An 18,633-nucleotide genomic window follows, 5' to 3' on the forward strand; every position below is an offset into this window, starting at 1 on the left:
TACATTGAAATGTTGCTCCCATAAACCCGACATATTTCCACCGGCTACTGTATTCATGCTGAATATCCGTGCTGCTGACCTTGTCGGTGTAACCCAGGAGACCTTTTTGTGGGGTTCAGCCAGCCCGTGGTTTTTCTCCTTGGTGCGAGTTGACGTACTGGAAGGTTTTTCACTTATCTGTTGTTCCACGACCCAACCCCATTTAACATTCTTGGTTACATGTATTGTCATATTATTGTTCTTCGTATTGCTTACTTTCCACTAAACGGTTCATTAGAGCAGCGGTGTTTTTGTAAAGTGAGGCACGTCCAGAATTTGTAGGTCTGTTTGGTGTTGAGCCAACTGGTATTTGAAGGAAAGCTACTACTACAATATAGGAGCAATTAGCAATTGCGTAGAGAATGCTGAAAAATCCAGGACTTCAAACGGGGTTTGAACCCGTGACCTCGCGATGCCGATGCGACGCTCTAACTAACTGAGCTATGAAGCCACTATGTTTACGTTGGAAAGAGAATAGTTTTTTTTTCTGTGATTACTACCCTGTAAAAAAGAAGTGTTGACATTTTACTTCGTTTCAGTATAGCTGTATTGTCTCGGAAATCAGCTGTTTGTATCCAGTATTTCAAGGCTATGCTCCTACGTAGTTTTGATCGATTTAGCTGTTGGCTAGAATGAATATTTTTCCAAATGAGCGGAAAAAATACTCTAGTTTCACTGCTGTCTCCGAACAACACACCGGAGCTACTTGCGCTGAGATTTTTCCCATTCTTGTCACCAGAGCCTCGGATCGACCCAAGGCTCTGGGAAACTCTATGTAGGAGAACATGCGCAGTAGGGCTCCCATAGCCAAAAAGTGGCTATTTGAACCCTACGGCGCCTGCTCACTTCTCGTGCTAACATGAACTCACCAATTAGAGACGCTTTTGATTGTTCTTCACGAAAACCAATGAGAAGGCACTTTGCTTCAAGGTTCCCCCGAGCTCTTCTCTCCCTCAGTCAAGAGAAGAGCTCTGGGGTCGAGATTGGATTTTTCCCTAAAACCTGCATTTATGAATCCCAGGATGCCTCCTAGGCTCGATTACCAGCCGCTGTTTCGGGAAATAAGCCAGCGCTCACTCCCGAAATCTCGGCTGGACGCGTGAGGTGAGCCATTGTTAATCTCCGCGAATCAGAAACTCGCCTACACAAATCCGTCTGGCATAAATTATATGTTTTGGCTGCGAAGGTATTCTTTGACCCGGCCTGTTCGAGGTTTACAGTGATTTAAGATAGGAACCATCCAAGATTGCGACAATGAAAAGTGTTCGAGAAGCTGGAGAATGGGAATTGTGTCGTTTTCTACCACCTGAGTTCGCAAACTTCACTGATTTTCCAGTTGGCGCCAAGGTCAAAATACGGTTTTCAAATCCATTGCTATTGCAATTTTCTCCTCATACTTCGCTAATGTAAGAGCAAGTAAAATTCCTCAAGATCAATTGAAAGTACTGCTGAGTTTATTGCTGGCAAAACGAGGGGACCGATGAGGTCGACTGAGAGCTAAAGCAGCCGAAGATTTCGTTGATGATTCGCCGGTTGAATTCAAACTCACATCGATCATTTAACCACAAACTCAAGCTCGTATCATCTGGAAACTTCGCACAGACGTTTTAAGCACTGTTATGTAATTTCTGTTTTCTTAAAATCAGTGTTTTTGGGATGTCTAATGCTATTTCCCCGCAACTATTAACTTCGCATAAATTATATTTTGAATTTACGTCACAGACACAATCTATCGCTCACGCGTCCAGCCGTCTCTTCTCGGGGAGGATACCCAAACTCGAGTGAGCGGCGGAAATCGAGCCTAGATGCCTCCTCGACAGGTGGAAACCCTACAGGAACAATAAATATTCTCCCAAGAACAACATACAAACAGCGGTCACAAACGTAGTAAAACGCTTTTTAAAGGCACGCCTTGAAATTCGCATTGTTTAACGTAGCGATCGGATTGGATGAAATTCAGCTTTGACTGGACTTTCAAATATGAAGATTGTTCCACGGCACGATATGCTTGTCGGTTGAAGTTGGCTTTTAATAGCTTGACGTTTCGAATGCTGCAACATTCATCATCAGAAGCAACAACAAAACTATATTTAAATCTAGTGGAAAACTGGAAGCTATATAAAGAGAAAATCTATTTGGTCAGCAGTGACATTTGATAATTAAAATAGGAGTTTTTCTCTGTCTTTGTCATTAAGTGAAGGCTTAAGTTCCTGAGTCAACAGAGTTTCTTTGATTTTACAATGTAGACCAGAACGACCGTTAGATAAAAATTAACTTAAAAGTGATCCCATCTGATGTTATGACCCGTCCTGATGGTATGTTCACAAAATTGCAGAAATCTTGACCCCGCTTGCATTTGTGAGAGCCCGAAAATTATCTATCTTTCGGTCTTCTGATCGCCTTTTGGTTTTACCTAGAAATAAACTGTCAGTACAGAACAGTATAGTAAAAAAACGTTTATTTATACACGCTTGCCCAGTCAACTTAATGTCCCTGAAAGCTGATTTTCACAAGGGGCGTGTGGTTACACTAAAATCAGCAAATCTAAAAACGTAAGACTATTTACAATTATTTACAGTTTGCTAAAATTTCTGATACTTACTATAAATTATCAGCTAATATAATGGTATTCACTAAAATATCTCTACTTTCTCCAAAGCCAAGTAGGAGACGAGCAAAAGTGTTAAAAAAGAGTGCGCATTTATTTTACTATTGAAGATTAGGAGTGTTTCAGATTCATGAAGTGTAAAAGAAAGCGAGTTCCACAATTTTGGTCCACTATGGGAAAAACTTTTATATAGATTCAGTTTTGGGTAGCGGTGTCAGTGTCTGCAGTGAGGGGGTGGATCCCCTAAGGTTATAATGTGTTTTAATATCATTCTAACTTATGAAAAGATCAGTAAGGTCCCAGCACGGGTAAAAATTTTGGTTCGGCACAGATGAAATTTGGTGCGGACAAGTTGTTTTCACTGCAAATTTATCTGAGCCGAACCTTTTTTTTGGGACCCGTGCCAGAAATGTTCTGTAGTGTAAACCTGGCTTAAAGTGCCCCTGTGATAAAAAAGAAAATCACCTTTTTTTCTTCAGATTTTGAAACTGTGTTTGCTTAACACCTGGGCTTATGCAAAGGCCGTTTACTTTGAGTGTAAGTTTTGGATTTCACGTTCCGCCATTACTCACGTTCAAAACTGACCAGTTTAACCTCAGAGGGTTGGATCCAGGGGAAAGTGACGTCAAAGGCTCACTAGCTTAAAATTTCAGCGTGTGAATACAGCTTATTATATATGCAAAACGCGAGTTTTTAAGTCTGAAAGCCCAAATCTCCCGTGCTGCATATTAATTCAGCGGTGTACACACGCATTGCATTCATAAAACTAGTGAGCCTTTGACGTCAGTTTCTCCTCGATCCAGTCTGAAAGCCCAAATCTCCCGTGCTGCATATTAATTCAGCGGTGTACACACGCATTGCATTCATAAAACTAGTGAGCCTTTGACGTCAGTTTCTCCTCGATCCAGCTCTCTCAAGAACTTAAAGTAATGGCAGACTATTAAATAGGAAAATTCCAGTTGAATGAACAGGTGTCTTTATTAAATCATCTCTTAAAACTTTGGTTGCTTAGTGTTTAGTTAGCACAGTTTTGAAATCGAAATAAAAATAAAAATTGATTTTTGGTCAAAGGGGCGCTTTAAGAGACCTAAAGCCTCGGTGGCAGGAGTGTGATTGGATAGATTCATTATCAGTCGAGCTGATCTAGTCTGAAATTCGTAGTTTCTGGAGCCTTAGAGAGCCCCTTCACAAGAGTATCCCATACCTCAATACAGTAGCTAATGTATGGCTGGGTTAAAGCACTTTATATTGATACCAGAGTGTCTCTCTCAGCAAACTCCGGAATTCGCCTCCTATTCCTAAGCTAACTCTTTTGGCAACATTCTAATGTGCTTGTCCCAAGATAGATCCTGATCGATTACTATGCCAAGAACGCTACTATGCTAAACGTGTTTAAGATTTTCCTCATTTATTTCAATACAAGGTTGAAACTGTAGGTTTCTTGTCTTGTAGATGGAACAAATCAGCATAAATTCTGTTTTTGCTACATTTAGAGTTAACTTGTTTGCCAAGAGCCACTCTTTCACAGTGACAAGATCACTATTGATGGCCAACTCAATCTCCTCTAACGCATTACCAGAAACCGTAAGATTTGTATCGGCCAACAACCGTGGAGTAGCCTGCCTTACACAATCTGGTAAATCATTTACGTATAAGAGGAAGAAAAGCTAAGAGGGCCAAGAATAGATAGATCCTTGAAGAATACCACAGGTAATTTGTACTTCGGGCAACATCGTATCATTTAGCTGACATTTTTGCTTGCGGTCAGTTAGATACGATTTCATATGTAAGGGCACTCCCAGTGATACCATATAGTTCAATCTTGCGCAAAAGAATCTTATGATTCTTGGCATCAAATGCTTTTTAAAGTCCAAGAACAAAGACATTTTTCTATCCATATTGACATACCAGCTCTTTGAGCTCTCTAGGAAAGCAACAGCAGTCCGGATTGAAGTCTGCGAAAGCCGAATTGATGATCCGAAAGAACTTATTAGAGAAAGGTAGTCATATATTTGCTCGTAGATAAATTTTCCATTATTTTGCTTATAACTGTCAAGATGGAGATCGGTCTGTAATTATTGGGTGCAGTTTTTGGCCTTTTTTTGAAAAGAGGAGAGACCCAGGAAATTGTCCAATAGTAAGGGAAGCTGCACAAGACGATGGCGTTATTGAATATTTATAAATGTTAATGGTGGAGAAATAGCGTAAGCCGCAATTTTCAAAAAGTTTCCAGAGATTTTGTCAATGCAAGTGGCATGCTATAGCATGCTTTGTACACCACCTCTGCTAAGACCCAGTTCTCGTAGATTTAAATACAGTTTCGTATTTCCTAACGAAATATTGCTTCTGAAGATGAACGGTTGTACCATTCGAAACGTCAAGCTATTAATTAATTTGCGTTTCACTATGTTTCTTACCACTATTTGTGTGTTGTTTTTGATCGAACTTAAATGGCCCGAAGAACAAGAATATCTACGAAATTCTCTCAAGAGTTAAGGAAGCGGCTGGAACGGCAGCAGAGATACATAACAAATCCATGCTTGAACAGGCTAAGTCTCGAACCCATCGCCGTGCGATAGTGGTGCGCACAGCTCCACCACTGAGTTTTTTGAAAGTGAAATCGTTACCTTATCGTTACTATTTATACACCTTATTCCAAAATGGCCGTCATTTAAATATGCTTTTGTTTTTATTCAAATTAGCCCTTGATGCATTGTTCTTAAGCTTAAAATTCAGAAGAATATTTTATCTTGAACGAGGCAACAAGGGCAATTTGTATGTGCATAAATCAGCGGCCATTTTGGAATAAGGTGTATTGCCAAACCTCATCGTTGGAATAAATTAGTACCAACAAGTATTAAGGCCCTGGTAAACGGCTTCAACCTTTGCATCCGTTCCATTTTCAAGTGGTGAACCATGTTGACTGCTGGGGTGGCAAACGGTTTCAACACATATCAACATTAATTTGACCCCAACATTTGAGAGGGCTTGTATTTAGTCCTAGGCTGCGCGCTGTGGTTGTTACTATGGATACGGACATGGGTGCGTCATTGAGAGACTTAGTGCGCACGCGCATGCGCATTATAAAGCCATCTGGAAGCTACACCGCGAGAAGTCTCTCTTTTGCTCTAAAATCGTTGAAACGAACGTGTACGTTTAACTTTCAAAATGGCATAAACTGCGGTTCGCCCGCGGTATTTGCGACTCGCAGCTTCAGCCTTTTTGAAAGGTTAACGTACGCGTTTTTAGATCGAAGAAGAGACTGCTCGCCGTCTATCTGGAAGCCGAAGAATACGTGCAGTGATGATTTAAAACAGTACGTTTTGAAGCGGCAAGAATAATAAATAGAATATTACATGGCCGCTTGGAGATACAAAATTTCTCTTCTCGTGTTGAAAATATTTCAAAATCTCCAAGCGGCCATGTAATATCCTCTGTGTTTTAAAATAGCATTTTATCAAGTGTTTAACAAATTGAATGTGAATCTCCGTAAAAGTGAAGGGTTTCTAACTTCTATTCCTTGTCTTCCTATTCCGGAATACGGTCAATCGACAGGAGCCCATTGGCTCCTGTCAATCGATTAATGCATCCTTACTCTTACAAACAGGATTGAGCCTGCAATCCAATCGAAACCCAGTACCTGGTCAGCGGTCAACTAAAAAAAAAAAGCTGACATCGATGAGCTCTAAACTTCAGCTTCCGACATGGTCAAGTGGGCCATTGGCAAAACCCCGATCGGACCGGACTGGATCGGATCGGATCAACAAAATTCCCGCCAAAAGTAAACACATGAAATCCCTGGGTCACCAGTCAACGTGCTGAAGAGAGGAGAAGTCGAATTTTCTGCCTTTCTCTCTTGTGTAGTCGTCTCCTCATTTATTGACACATCGATATGGTTTTTTTTTTAGAGGTGATCACAAATTCCGAAGCGAAATTATTAACAGGAAAGATACGGTGTGACGAATTGTCTTCAATAAGCGAATTGACTGCGTACGCAACGGCCTTCTTCTCGTTGTGCAATAGCCTGATTTAGAAGAAGAGCAGGAATATCAGTTGACGATTATGCGCGCAGCAAAAATATCCATATTAGGTCATATTAGAGTAGAATGCAAACTATTGTGTGAGCACTCCCTCCGCCAACTGACGTTGCCTTTCTTTTGCTAAATCAGCCCAATAACAGCAAATTATTTTCCCAGAAATGATTAAAGTGGATTAAAAAAGCTGAGCTGTTTTGACGATTTTTCAGGCTTATATTGCTTAGACAGCCGTTGTTATGGACGATAGAAACTATTAAGGACTTGTATAGGAAGATGTTGAATTTGCCTACATGTCACGCTCCAATAATATTTCATACAAGCCCTTGTATATTTTTCTTAGTTTTCAACTGCTGTAAAAGGTTGCGATTGCAAATTATAGGCGAGAAAATTGTCCCCCCCCCCCCCCCCCTCCTTGCTGATCTATCCTAGGTTATTCTACCTGCAATAAATATAGGAATCTGAATTCTTTTCCAGCGGTTTTTAATTACGGAAATCTCTTTGGAGGACAAAATATTCTCGGTTGAAACAAAAATACCACAAAGTTTAACTTGGCTTGGACGTATCCACTATTAGCAATCCACCCAAAGGATTCAGGCTCGTCTGCTGTATAGAGCTCTTCCATGGTTGCCAAAGTTAGCTTGCGGATGTATCGGCTTCGCTCTTCTTCTGACCTTGAAAGGAAATCTGGTACCACAAACTTCTGGAATTCTTCGCGAAGTTCATAATCTCCAGACACCGGCAACCGCTTGAGAAATTCTTCACTTTCGGTATTCGCAATATTTCGAACTGTCTCGATGGTGCCTCTGAAACCTGACTGAGTATGCTTCTTTACTGATTTTAGTATAGGCTGTTGTTGCACTCGGCGTCATTGGTACGAAAATGACAAGAGATATCGCTTCCGTGGTCATTGGTGGAAGCCTGACTTCCCTGCGCACACTGGCGATCATTTTCGTCTTCCTCATATCAGCTCTACCTGCCACCCATTTAAAAAGACCTTTTCAGTATGATCACTCCTCTCCTTTCATACCTTCTTTAAGGATTCAAGCTTGGCATCGAAGTCCGCTGGGGACTCGGCGTCCAAGAGCCTGGGATGGTAAAAACCATCACCATCAAGTTTGCCGAACACTTCGTCAATGAATCCCTTCTGCATTCCGGCCATCCCATATGACGTCAATGCTCGCTTAAAGTTATCTTGCAAGTGTCGAAAACAACGCAGACTTCGACAGTGCGCATTTGGGAGCTCAGCTTCTATGGCATTCACCCGTGCTTGCTCACCGTAAGTCCCAGTAGATAACATTCCTTGCAGTCCTGGCTTCAAATCAATGAGACTTTTTGAAGAAAACCCCTGTAGGTATTCTTGTCCTTGCGGTAGTGTATAAGTACTGGACCTCATCTCAGAGGATTCTTGTCCGTGCGTTTTCGCTTCATCATCAGATTACGGTATGATATGGGGGTACATTCGTACGGCCCAAAATAACCTCAAGCAATTCATCCTGCTTCACTCCACCTTTCACGTGAGAAGGTAAAGTTTCTTTGTGAAGCTGGTTACGATAGTAAACTCTGTACACAGCTTGGACAATGCGATTATTTATGAAACAAAAGTAAAATTAAAGGGGTTAGGTGCACTTTCTTTGAAAACAGTCAGGGACAATGTATTGCTGGCTGAGTAAATACTAGGAGATAGAAACCACTTCAATTATAGCAAGCTTCTCAAAACTCTGAAGGGATATGATTGGATATACTATGATATATGAAGTTGACTAGCAAAAAAGAGATTGAAGTGTTGTACTATTATAAGCAATAATATTGTAGCACACATTACAATGGAAACATGCCTTCTATATAATATAATGTAATTGCATTTCCGATCCATCACACAAAATACTGACCCTTGAAAGCCTGGTTAAAGATGACATGTGAAGCTTACCTCTTGCTGGTCATACTCAAATCCTCGATCTCTGTATAAAGGTGAGGTAGATTACAAGTTAGACAAAAAGTGACAAACCAAGTAACAGTTTAGTTTCCAACAAAGTTTTATCTTTTGCAGTTAGTCAGTTATATTTGCTTTCGTGAAACTTCTAAACATAAAATCCGAGAGTGTGCAATATTGGCCACTTTTAGTGATAAGTTCAACATCTTTTCTACGCAATTCGGTGCACCTTCATTTCGAAGCCTAAAAAGCCTTGAAGGATTAAGTAAAAAATAAATTTCTAAAAAACAGTTAATTTGACACAAGTATACTTTCCATCTGTCATTCAAATAGGATATAGCTGTTATGATTCGATTAAAGTTACAGGCAAAGCTGACAGCATATGAACACCAGTTCAGTTCCGGTAGGCCTCTGTTGGCCCCGGACCTGATCAGCCTTCTTTACCCATTTTGAAACGAAACACCTTTCATTCATGATAATTTTTGTTTGGGTACATACAGGAAATATGTTTTGTATGTCCTAAATCAACAAGTAACGTGTAAACGAAGAAGTTAGTAGATTGTCAGATAACATCTAGCCCACATGAAAACATTGATGTAAAGCACTGATAAACAATTCATCACAATCATACCTTTCCTCATACTGCCTGTTAGGATTTCTTGATCGCGTCCTCTGGAAAAATACTCACTTCAATTAGACCTAGTGTTAAATAAGGCGACGTATTGACGAAAGACACAACACCTCTCTGTCCGCCATCTTCACCCGGAGATATCACGTGTCTAGTTTGGGGGGAAGATCCGAACTGACCGAGAAGATCCTGGCGACGAGTTTCCGATCCTATCCGGTCCGATCCTTGGTCGTGCCAACGGCGGGCCAAGTGATACTTGTCACTTCGGCATTCATGGACGGATGGACGGTCGTTCAGTGACCAAAACCAAATTGTCGCACACATGGGTTACCGTAAAAGTGAAGGATATCTAACTTCTATTCCATGTATTCCTATTCCGGAATACGGTCAATCGAACGCTCCCTTAATGTTATGATCGAGGAAGCGGTCACGAAGAGTGCGGTCTGATGAAGAATGGAAGAAATTTATGTATTGGAACTGAAGAAATCCAGAGGCAAGAGATCATCGTATTTAACGAAGCAATTGAGCACTCAGACTCAGTGTTTGTGTACCTTACGCATAAGAGCCCACCACGTTTAACTAATTTTGCAATCCAGAGGCACTGTTAGGCTTTTAAAACACGACACAGCTTTATTAGTCACCCGTCAGTGATTGTTCTCATTCTCAAGTCACTGCCTCGCCTAACTAATGCCGTGTTTACACTTGAGCTTTTTACTGCGGTAACAGAGTTTACTTACCCGAGTAAATTTGGCAAAATTTTCGCACAGGTCCCTACTTCATTATGCATACACTCCTTTGTTTCAAGAAAACAATAGCGATAACAATAGACGTCCTTTCTTTCTTTTTAGAGGTTTTAAAAAAAGCCGGTCGAACTTCTGTCTGAAATACGGAAAATGGAAAGCAATAACTCCTACAATCCTTTATACAGACAGTCCGAAAGGTAAGTGATTATTTTCTTTTTACTGTATAATTTGCTTTCTAATTTGCGTTTTGACAAAGCTTTGAACATGTAGTCGCAATCAGTTTATTGATTCATGATCTTTTTCATTCAAGGGAAGATACACCGTACTCACGAATGTCGTCGACAGCATATTTTGGCTTTCCTCGACGGGCTCAAAACCACGAATTCCAGTAGCACTTGTATTGCCCGCCAATTGATATGATATGATATGATATTTTATTATTTATGCACGGTAAAATCATCAGCTAAGATTACAAACAATGCTAAAATCTAAATTACAAAAGGTAAAATTTTAAAATGATTACAATAAAATACAATTACTATAATACTATATTAATTCTAAAGCTGCTTTCCATGAATGCCGTGCTTTATACTAAAATATGTCTTTAATCAGATTTTTGAAAAGCCCAAGAGACTCTGCTTGTCTCGCTTTGAGGGGTAAGCTATTCCAGACAGTAGCACCTCTATAGCTGAAGCTGTTTCTATAATAATTTGTCCGTGGAAACGGAACATTAAGCTTTCTTTCAGAGTCTCTTAAACTATAAACAGATTCGCGGTTTGTAAATTTAGAACATAGATATTCCGGTGCTAGCCCCTGAAGACACTTATAGACCATTGTGGCCAGCGCAATTTGTTGCTGGCTAACTAGATTTTTCCAGCCTAAAATTTTGAATAGCTCGCTAGCATTTGCATCAAAATTAGAGAAGGTCAAAACTCTGGCTGCTCTATTTTGCAGTTTTTGTAATTTGTCATGTAACGTGATACCATAGTTTCCCCAGACGACATTGCAGTAGTCAAAGTGCGGTTGAAGTAAAGCGTGATAAATAGAGCGCAATGTCGTCTGAGGAACGAGATGCCTTATACGTTTGAGGGCTCCAATTCCAGAAGCTACTTTCTTTGTCAGTTTATCGACATGGCTACTCCAGTTAAGATTATTATCAATAAGCACGCCCAGGGATTTAGCAACAGAAACTTGAGTGATAGGAGCACCATTAATCTCGGGAATTGGAGGATTTGTGAGAGCATACAACCTCTGCCTTGATCCAATCAGCATAAATTCGGTTTTTGTCATGTTCAGGGTAAGTTTGTTTGCTATCAACCACTTTTTAACATTTTCTAGATCATGGTTAAGTCTTGATTCTATGTCGCCTGTATTGTCACCCGCATATGTTAGGTGGGTGTCATCTGCGTACATCCATGGCATACAATTCGTTAGACAGTTTGGCAGATCATTGATATATAGCAAAAACAACAATGGACCCAAAATAGTCCCTTGAGGGACGCCGCAACTTAGTGAGCAGGTTTTAGAAAGTGATCCATTAATAGAACACTTTTGAGTGCGGTTGTCCAAATAGGACTTAAACCAGTTGTAAGAAATGCCATGTATGCCGTAATTATTTAATTTAGATAAAAGGATCTCGTGATTAACCGTATCAAAAGCTTTTTTTAGGTCTAGGAAAACAACAGCGTTTATTTTTCCTCGGTCAATGTTGTAAGCCCAAGTATCCGTAGCCCCAAGTAAAGCCGTAACGGTGGAATGAATAGAGCGAAAACCAGATTGGCATTTACATATTACGTTATGCTTTGTTAGGTACGCATATAATTGGTTATAAACTATTCTTTCGAACACTTTGGCTATAACCGGGATAACGGAAATTGGGCGGTAATTGTTTAGGTCATCACGTTCCCCTTGTTTGAATAGTGGAGTGACCCGTGCACACTTCCAGTCGTCTGGGAACACACCTACATTTAATGACTGATTGAAAATATAGCACAGCGGTTTGCAAATAAGATCCGCGCATTCACGAATAAGTCGAGAAGAAATTTTGTCAAGGCCGACTGCCTTTGATTTTTTCAGTTTATTCAGGAGTGAAAATACTTCATTTGTGGAGGTTGGGCGGAACTGAAACTCCTTATCCGTGCTAGTGAGATAATTCAGATAGCTGTTGCCATCTGAAGAAGGAATATCACTAGCAAGTTTCGGGCCAATGGTAGCAAAATAACGATTAAATTCGTGCGCTATTTCTGCTGGAGCTGTTACTGATTGCTCATTTACATTCAGTTGTTTCACAGACGTTTCCACGAAATTTCGGGAAGACAGCTCATTGATGATCTGCCAGGTTTTGCGGGAATCACCCTTATGCTCGTTTAGCATATTTTGATAATAAACTTGCTTCGCTAGCCTAGTCGCACTATTGACTTTGTTCCGCTGTCTTTTAAAGTGAACCCAATCATTAGGATTTTTTGATCTAATTGCTCTGAGTTTCAAAATATCTCGATCGTGCATCTGTTTTTTAAGCTCAGAAGTAATCCATGGGGAACCCCGCGCGCGAACACGAGTGGTTCTCAATGGAGCGTGCTTGTTAACAATAGCCAAAAAGGATTCCTTCCATTCATTCCACACATCATTTGGATTGGAAGAATTGTTTATGTGATCCCAATCTTGAGATGCAACATCGCTACGAAATTTATCACGGTCAAAACTTCGAAAATTCCTATAGGTTATATTAGTGTGACCCTTACTCTGTCCATTAATGGCTAATTTTCGATAGACATAGACCATGCTGTGATCGCTAATGCCAATATGACGCACACCTGAGCATAACACCTTGTCAGGACAGTTAGTAAAAATTAAATCAATCAATGTTGCAGAAGTTTCGGTTATTCTTGTTGGTTCTGTTATGAGTTGTTGAAGTCCATAAACATCCGTGATAGTTAATAATTTGCGTGTATCGCTGTCAAACTGGGATGCGGCCATATTGCAATTTAGATCCCCTAAAAGGTAGAATTCAGTATTAAGGGAATCCAATTTCCCAATCAACTCTTCAAAAGGTGAAAATATACCAACAAGCGAATTAGGTGGTCTATACCACGTAGCAACAATAAATGATTTAGAGCGAGGTTTGCGTATTTCAATACAAAGGTTCTCAAGACTGTCCATGCAAAGATCGTTGCGCACCGAAAAGTTAATTGACTTTTTTACATAAAAGCAAACGCCCCCACCTCCATATGTAGTTCTATCACGTCTAACTATATCATAACCAGAGATACTGACCTCATTATCGGTGATGTATTCATTTAGTTTAGTCTCGTTAATTGCGAGAACATCTATATCGTTACTTACGAGAAAGATCTTGAGTTCATCAAGATGAGTGGTCAATTTATTTATATTCAGCGAGGCCAGCTTAAAACCGCGTTTGGAGGGCAATACTGGAGAACGATCAATAGGATTTTGAGTCGGACTTCTCGATGACTCCTGACTGTTGCCTTCCAACGGCACGGCATTAATGGAAGGCATAGTAAAAGTTCAATGAGCTAGACCATGATAAAAATTCTTAAAAATACGCTTGTTACCTGCAAAATTCAGGTGTAGACCTCCACGGTTTAACCCCTTTTCGTTTATATTATTGTGTTCAATAAATCTCCAATCATTCTGACGACAAAACTTCGTCAAGTGCTTGTTCACCTCTGAGACTTTATCATTAAGCTTGTCCTTTCGTGTTACAAGTCCTGAGACTATGACTTGAGCTTCGGAAGACCCCTCTATCTGTTTAGCGAGATCAACAATAGCCTCTGCAACTTCTTTAGATGTTTTGCCGTTTTTAGCCTTCAGATCGTTTGTACCTACATGTAGCACCACTTCATCAGGTTGGAGCTCTAAATTAGGCTTTAAGTAATCTCTCATGGCTTTGGTTGTGGCTCCAGAAAATGACTTTACCACCACTCGGTGCCCTACTGCTTTCGCTAATTTCTTACCGTGAATATCCTTGACCATGGAGTCCCCAATCAATAGGGTTGTAAACTTACTGCTGGCACTCCTCTCTCTGCCGACCTCACCGCGTAAATCATCGTTAGCAGAAGTTTCGCTTGGTTCATTAGGATTACTGCGAGACGACCTATATGACGCCCGTTGATGGTTTTGCCGTCGCCGGATGATTTTGTGTGTTGCTGCCTCTGTCTCTGTTGGATCATCTTGTGCATCACTAAGGATCTCAAACCTGTTACGCGTCACGATATTATTCTGAGTTGACATTTTACGTTGCTTGCGTTTATTACACCAAACATTCGTGCCCGAGTTTTTCACTTGATAAAAACACTCGTTCGTCTCTTGCTGGTGATGGGAGTCTTCTTCGTTCTTTTCTCGTAAAATAAGCCTTAATGCAAGCCTTAGTGAGTCATTTTCCTGTTCCAATGATACAGCACGATTTTCGAGAGACAAACATTTCTCCTCAAGTTCTTCGATAACTCTCTCTTTTTTGCATATAGATGATTCCAGATTCTCACACCTCCCTTTGTATTCACAAAGTTCGGCGCTAACAGCAAATTCCTCTCGATTTTGGCAATTTATCGAGAGCAGATTAGAGTTGGCTTCTACCTTTTTCTGTAGAATAAGGAGGTCAAGTTTTATACCTTCCATTTCAGCAACTAATTCAGTATTAGATCTCTCTTGACTGGAAAATACTGGTCCCGCTTCGGCTACCCTTGGTTGATTAGCATAAATGTCGTTGGCTTCAAACAACAATGGATTTACTTGTTCGACCGTTGAAGAGACATTCGAGCCCGTTGAATCGGTTCTCCCTGCGTTGTCTCGAACAAGTTTGGTCAAGCTGCCTTTTAAAACGGGTCCATCTCGCCCCTGGAAGGCGAGAGTGAGTTGCTTTTTACTGTACCAAGTAATAGTGAGGTTGTTGACAGAGCTTTTAAATTGTTTCGAATTTCCGCCGGGCGACGACCATTTGCCTTGTTGTTTCAAACCCTTCTCAACGAAATGTTTTAGGGATTCAAGATCACTAATCCACGTTAACTTGTCACCTTTGAGCTGAAGGTATTGTAAATAAGAACCGTCGAAGTTAAGCGGGAGAGACTCGTTATCTGTCATCATGTCCTCGACAAGCACCACTTGAAACTTTAGCACCACTTGAAAACCTAGAACACTAAGCGGGAAAAATGTTCCTAACTGGCTGATGAATGTATTGCAGACAGATCAACTTGGGTTATTTGAGCCAGTATAAACAATGTATGAATGTTCTGCGGTTTAGTAACTTGACCTAAACGCTCGAGTGTAAACACAGCATAACTCAGTGTTGTACCCAATTCAGATCTACCGTAGGCTCGATTACCAGCCGCTGTTTCGGGAAATGAGAATACCCGAACTAGAGTGAGCGGCGGAAATCGAGCCTAGATCTACTCAGGTTAAGATTCTTTGTGCATTGTATTTGCATTATAATGTAGCATTTACATTTTAACTGGGACAAAACGTTTTATTCCCAAAGGAATTGAATTGGGTAGAACACTGAGTTAGTCGAATTTGTCAATGACATGATTAAGTTTTTTCAATGTTTACTATATGTACTGTTCTTCGTATGTTGCACACTGCTTGTAAATATGAAGTATCAGGCGTTCTGGCCGCCTTACAGAGTCTTTTTGATCTTGATTTTATATTTTCGTCTAGGAAGAAAATGTTTGTACCCATTATTTATAATAGGGAAGATATCTGTTTACAAAGATTGCTTTTGTTATTCAAATCTGCCAACCGAAGGAACAAAAGACCTTTTGTTTTGACAGCTAATGGGGCTCTGGTTGGCACATGAACGTCAACGATATCTTCCTTATTATGCTGTGTTCAGTTAAGTTACTTCAGTGGTTCAGCTTGAGAAATTTTAATATTTTGGAGGAAATACTCGAGTGCAAATGGTGTTCACACGAAAATAAAGAGAGAGAATCTTTTGGCTCTGGAAACAGATTACTCGGCGAAAGCACTACACACGCCGTCGACTCCGTGTAGAAACACTTCTGTTGAGCCTGCACTATAACACTGAGCTTTTGCGGAGTCAGAATCTCGGTCACAAATTTCTGGGACACTTGATGCCACATATCAGTTCACCCCTTCCCCCCAATTCAAAGTTGTAGAAGAAAGATCCTGTAGGAGGTTTTCACGTGACGTTATCGATGCCATGTTGTGGACGAACACAAAAGATCTTTCATTAGCTTCTTTTGTTCGTCCACCAGAAGTCGTGCATTTCTCTATTGTTATTGGTATCTCTGGAGGTTGGTTGAAAACGTCCTTTTGACTTTTTTGGTAGGACAAAAGAACCATTGTCATTCCGATTAGGCCTTGCTAATTAGGTATTATGTTCGCTTTGTTCTTTTGTTTTATGGACATTATCATAGTTTAATTTGGATCCGACTTTTTCCATGAATTCCCAAAGTTATTGTGCGATCAACATTGGTACGGAGGAGAAAAGTTGTATTTAATTGTGGTTTGGTGTCACCATCTGTTTGGCTGGGATTGTAGATCATTAATTAAAGTAAGTTCTGGTGAGATCTGTCGGGACTCAAATTCTCGAAATGATGCAATCGGACCACCTTCCGACAATTTCAATTTATTCTTTTACGCATGCCAAATTAAATATTCCTGATCACGCTATCACAAAATATGAATTTAGATTTTTGTACATTGTCGCCCACCGGTCATTCCTCTATTATAAATTTACTTGGTGAGGATAATCTAACAGCTACTAGTAACCCAGACATAACACTAACCAAAGCCTAAACAGACTAATCTTGACACAGACAGGGTTTATGCTACTCCTCTTTGAAGAAAAATAAATGTAATTAAATTACAACTGAGTTGCAATTCAACGCCCAGTGTTCCACTCTAAAGGCGCTGGCCGGCCAAATGTCGACAATGAGAATCTTGAACTAAATGGTTGTTTGGGTCGATCCAAATTTAACCGTTTTGGGTAGACCTGCATTGAGATTGGTTTGTCAAACGTTCAGACAAAACGTTGAACCAAATGCGACAGCAAAAATATACAGATCATACATTTTTTAAAAATTATGAGTTAACTTCGGCTCATAAGAAGTCCGACTTTTGTCCCAGACTCATGATGTTCACACGTTTTACCCGTCTGACTAGTGAGGTGGACGGAAAGAACGTGTTGGTCGATCCAAGTAAAGTTCGTCGTACTTAATGAGTCAAACTTCGGACTTAGTTCGACGTGTCTCGTGTCATTGAAGTTCGACGTTTGGCTCAGCCTTCTTCCGAGAGTACTTTCAGTGTCTTCATCAGGGGAAATCCTTTTATAAGCTCTGATTACCTAACTGAAATCGTTTCTTTGTAAGCTACTGTAATTGTTCTTCAAGTCAGATTACTGCAGTGCCGCTGCACGGCCCCGGGGGGGGGGAACTCCCATATGAAACCGACGGGGAGGCTCGTCGTCTCGCTTAGGGTGTAAATTTTGGATTTTGGTCTCGCTTAGGGTGTTTCGGGCAAAGCGCCAATATTTTATGCCACCAAGGTCTCGTTTAGGGTTCCGCGAAGTAACACAGGATTACGGGAAGAGAAACAGAAGTCAAATTTCCTTTTAAATTTTCTTTTTAGATAAGAGCATTCGAGGATTATGCCTTTTTATCATTAAAACTCATTGCGTGTCGTATTTTTGTGTTTTTAAACGGTCTCTTTTAGGGGTCAAAATTTGCTTAAGCCACGCCTAGATTGGTCTCCTTTAGGGCTTAAATTCAAAATTTCCGACGAGCATCCCCGTCTGTTTCATATGGGAGTCCCCCCCCCCGGGTGCAGGGCTCGAAATTAGCGGTATAGTCCGGTCGTCCCAGACGACTCGAAAGCTGTTTACCAGGCGACTAGTTTTTAGGAAAATGAAAAGGTTGATTGCCAGAAGAAAAAACAGTTACGGACAATTTAACCCAGCCAAAAATAGAAAACATAAGCAGCACCCGACTCACTCAACAATTTTCTCTTCTCAATGTCTGTCGGTGGTGCGAAGTTAACAGTAGGGAGCTTAACAACGACAACGGCGACGGCAACGAGAACGTCATCTCAAAATATAAATTCGCGTTATTGTAATCGCTTCGTTAATATTTCAACTTTTTTATATGACGGGGGTGTGGTAGTTCCTCAAAAATGACGCTGGTAGGAACGGCGCTCAATTTAGGGCAGAAAATGAAAATTTATCCTCAAGTAATGACGTTGTCCATAAAACCTCAAATTTGGCTATTTCACGTTGTAGTTTTGCTGACGACGGCAAAGAAATGGACAAAACTGAAAAATGCACGTGCAGGGCGTGCAAAACTATTGTTTTTGCCCCCTAAATATGCAAATTTGTGACGTTCTCGTTGCCGTCGCCGTTGTCGTTGCTTAAGCTCCCTAGTAATTAATTTGCCGCACTTGATCATTTTCCCGTGTTTTGAATATCTGTGGCTTTTACAAAAAAACGTCTAATAAGAGAATTCACATGTAGCTGGCGATGGAGATCCAAGACTCTATTTTTGAAATGCCAAAACTTTTCAAACCCAAACTTCCACGAAAAAACACACAGGCGCACACTTAAACTATGGGATGCCATGCGATTGCATCTCCGCCTGACACGGCGAGCAATTGATCGTCGGGGGGTTCAAGCATTTATCAGG

The 18,633-nt window shown here is 40.6% G+C and overlaps 1 long non-coding RNA gene across 1 annotated transcript; it reads left to right on the forward strand.

The window, feature by feature from the left end:
* The first annotated feature begins 8,562 nt into the window (after positions 1 to 8,562).
* Positions 8,563 to 10,398, forward strand: LOC138014121 (uncharacterized). The gene is made up of 3 exons (XR_011125262.1): positions 8,563 to 8,652; positions 10,091 to 10,182; positions 10,296 to 10,398. It is a non-coding gene; the product is annotated as an uncharacterized lncRNA (long non-coding RNA).
* Positions 10,399 to 18,633: the final 8,235 nt, after the last annotated feature.

The sequence above is a fragment of the Montipora capricornis genome, chromosome 8 (assembly GCF_036669925.1).
Source record: "Montipora capricornis isolate CH-2021 chromosome 8, ASM3666992v2, whole genome shotgun sequence".
NCBI lineage: Eukaryota > Metazoa > Cnidaria > Anthozoa > Scleractinia > Acroporidae > Montipora > Montipora capricornis.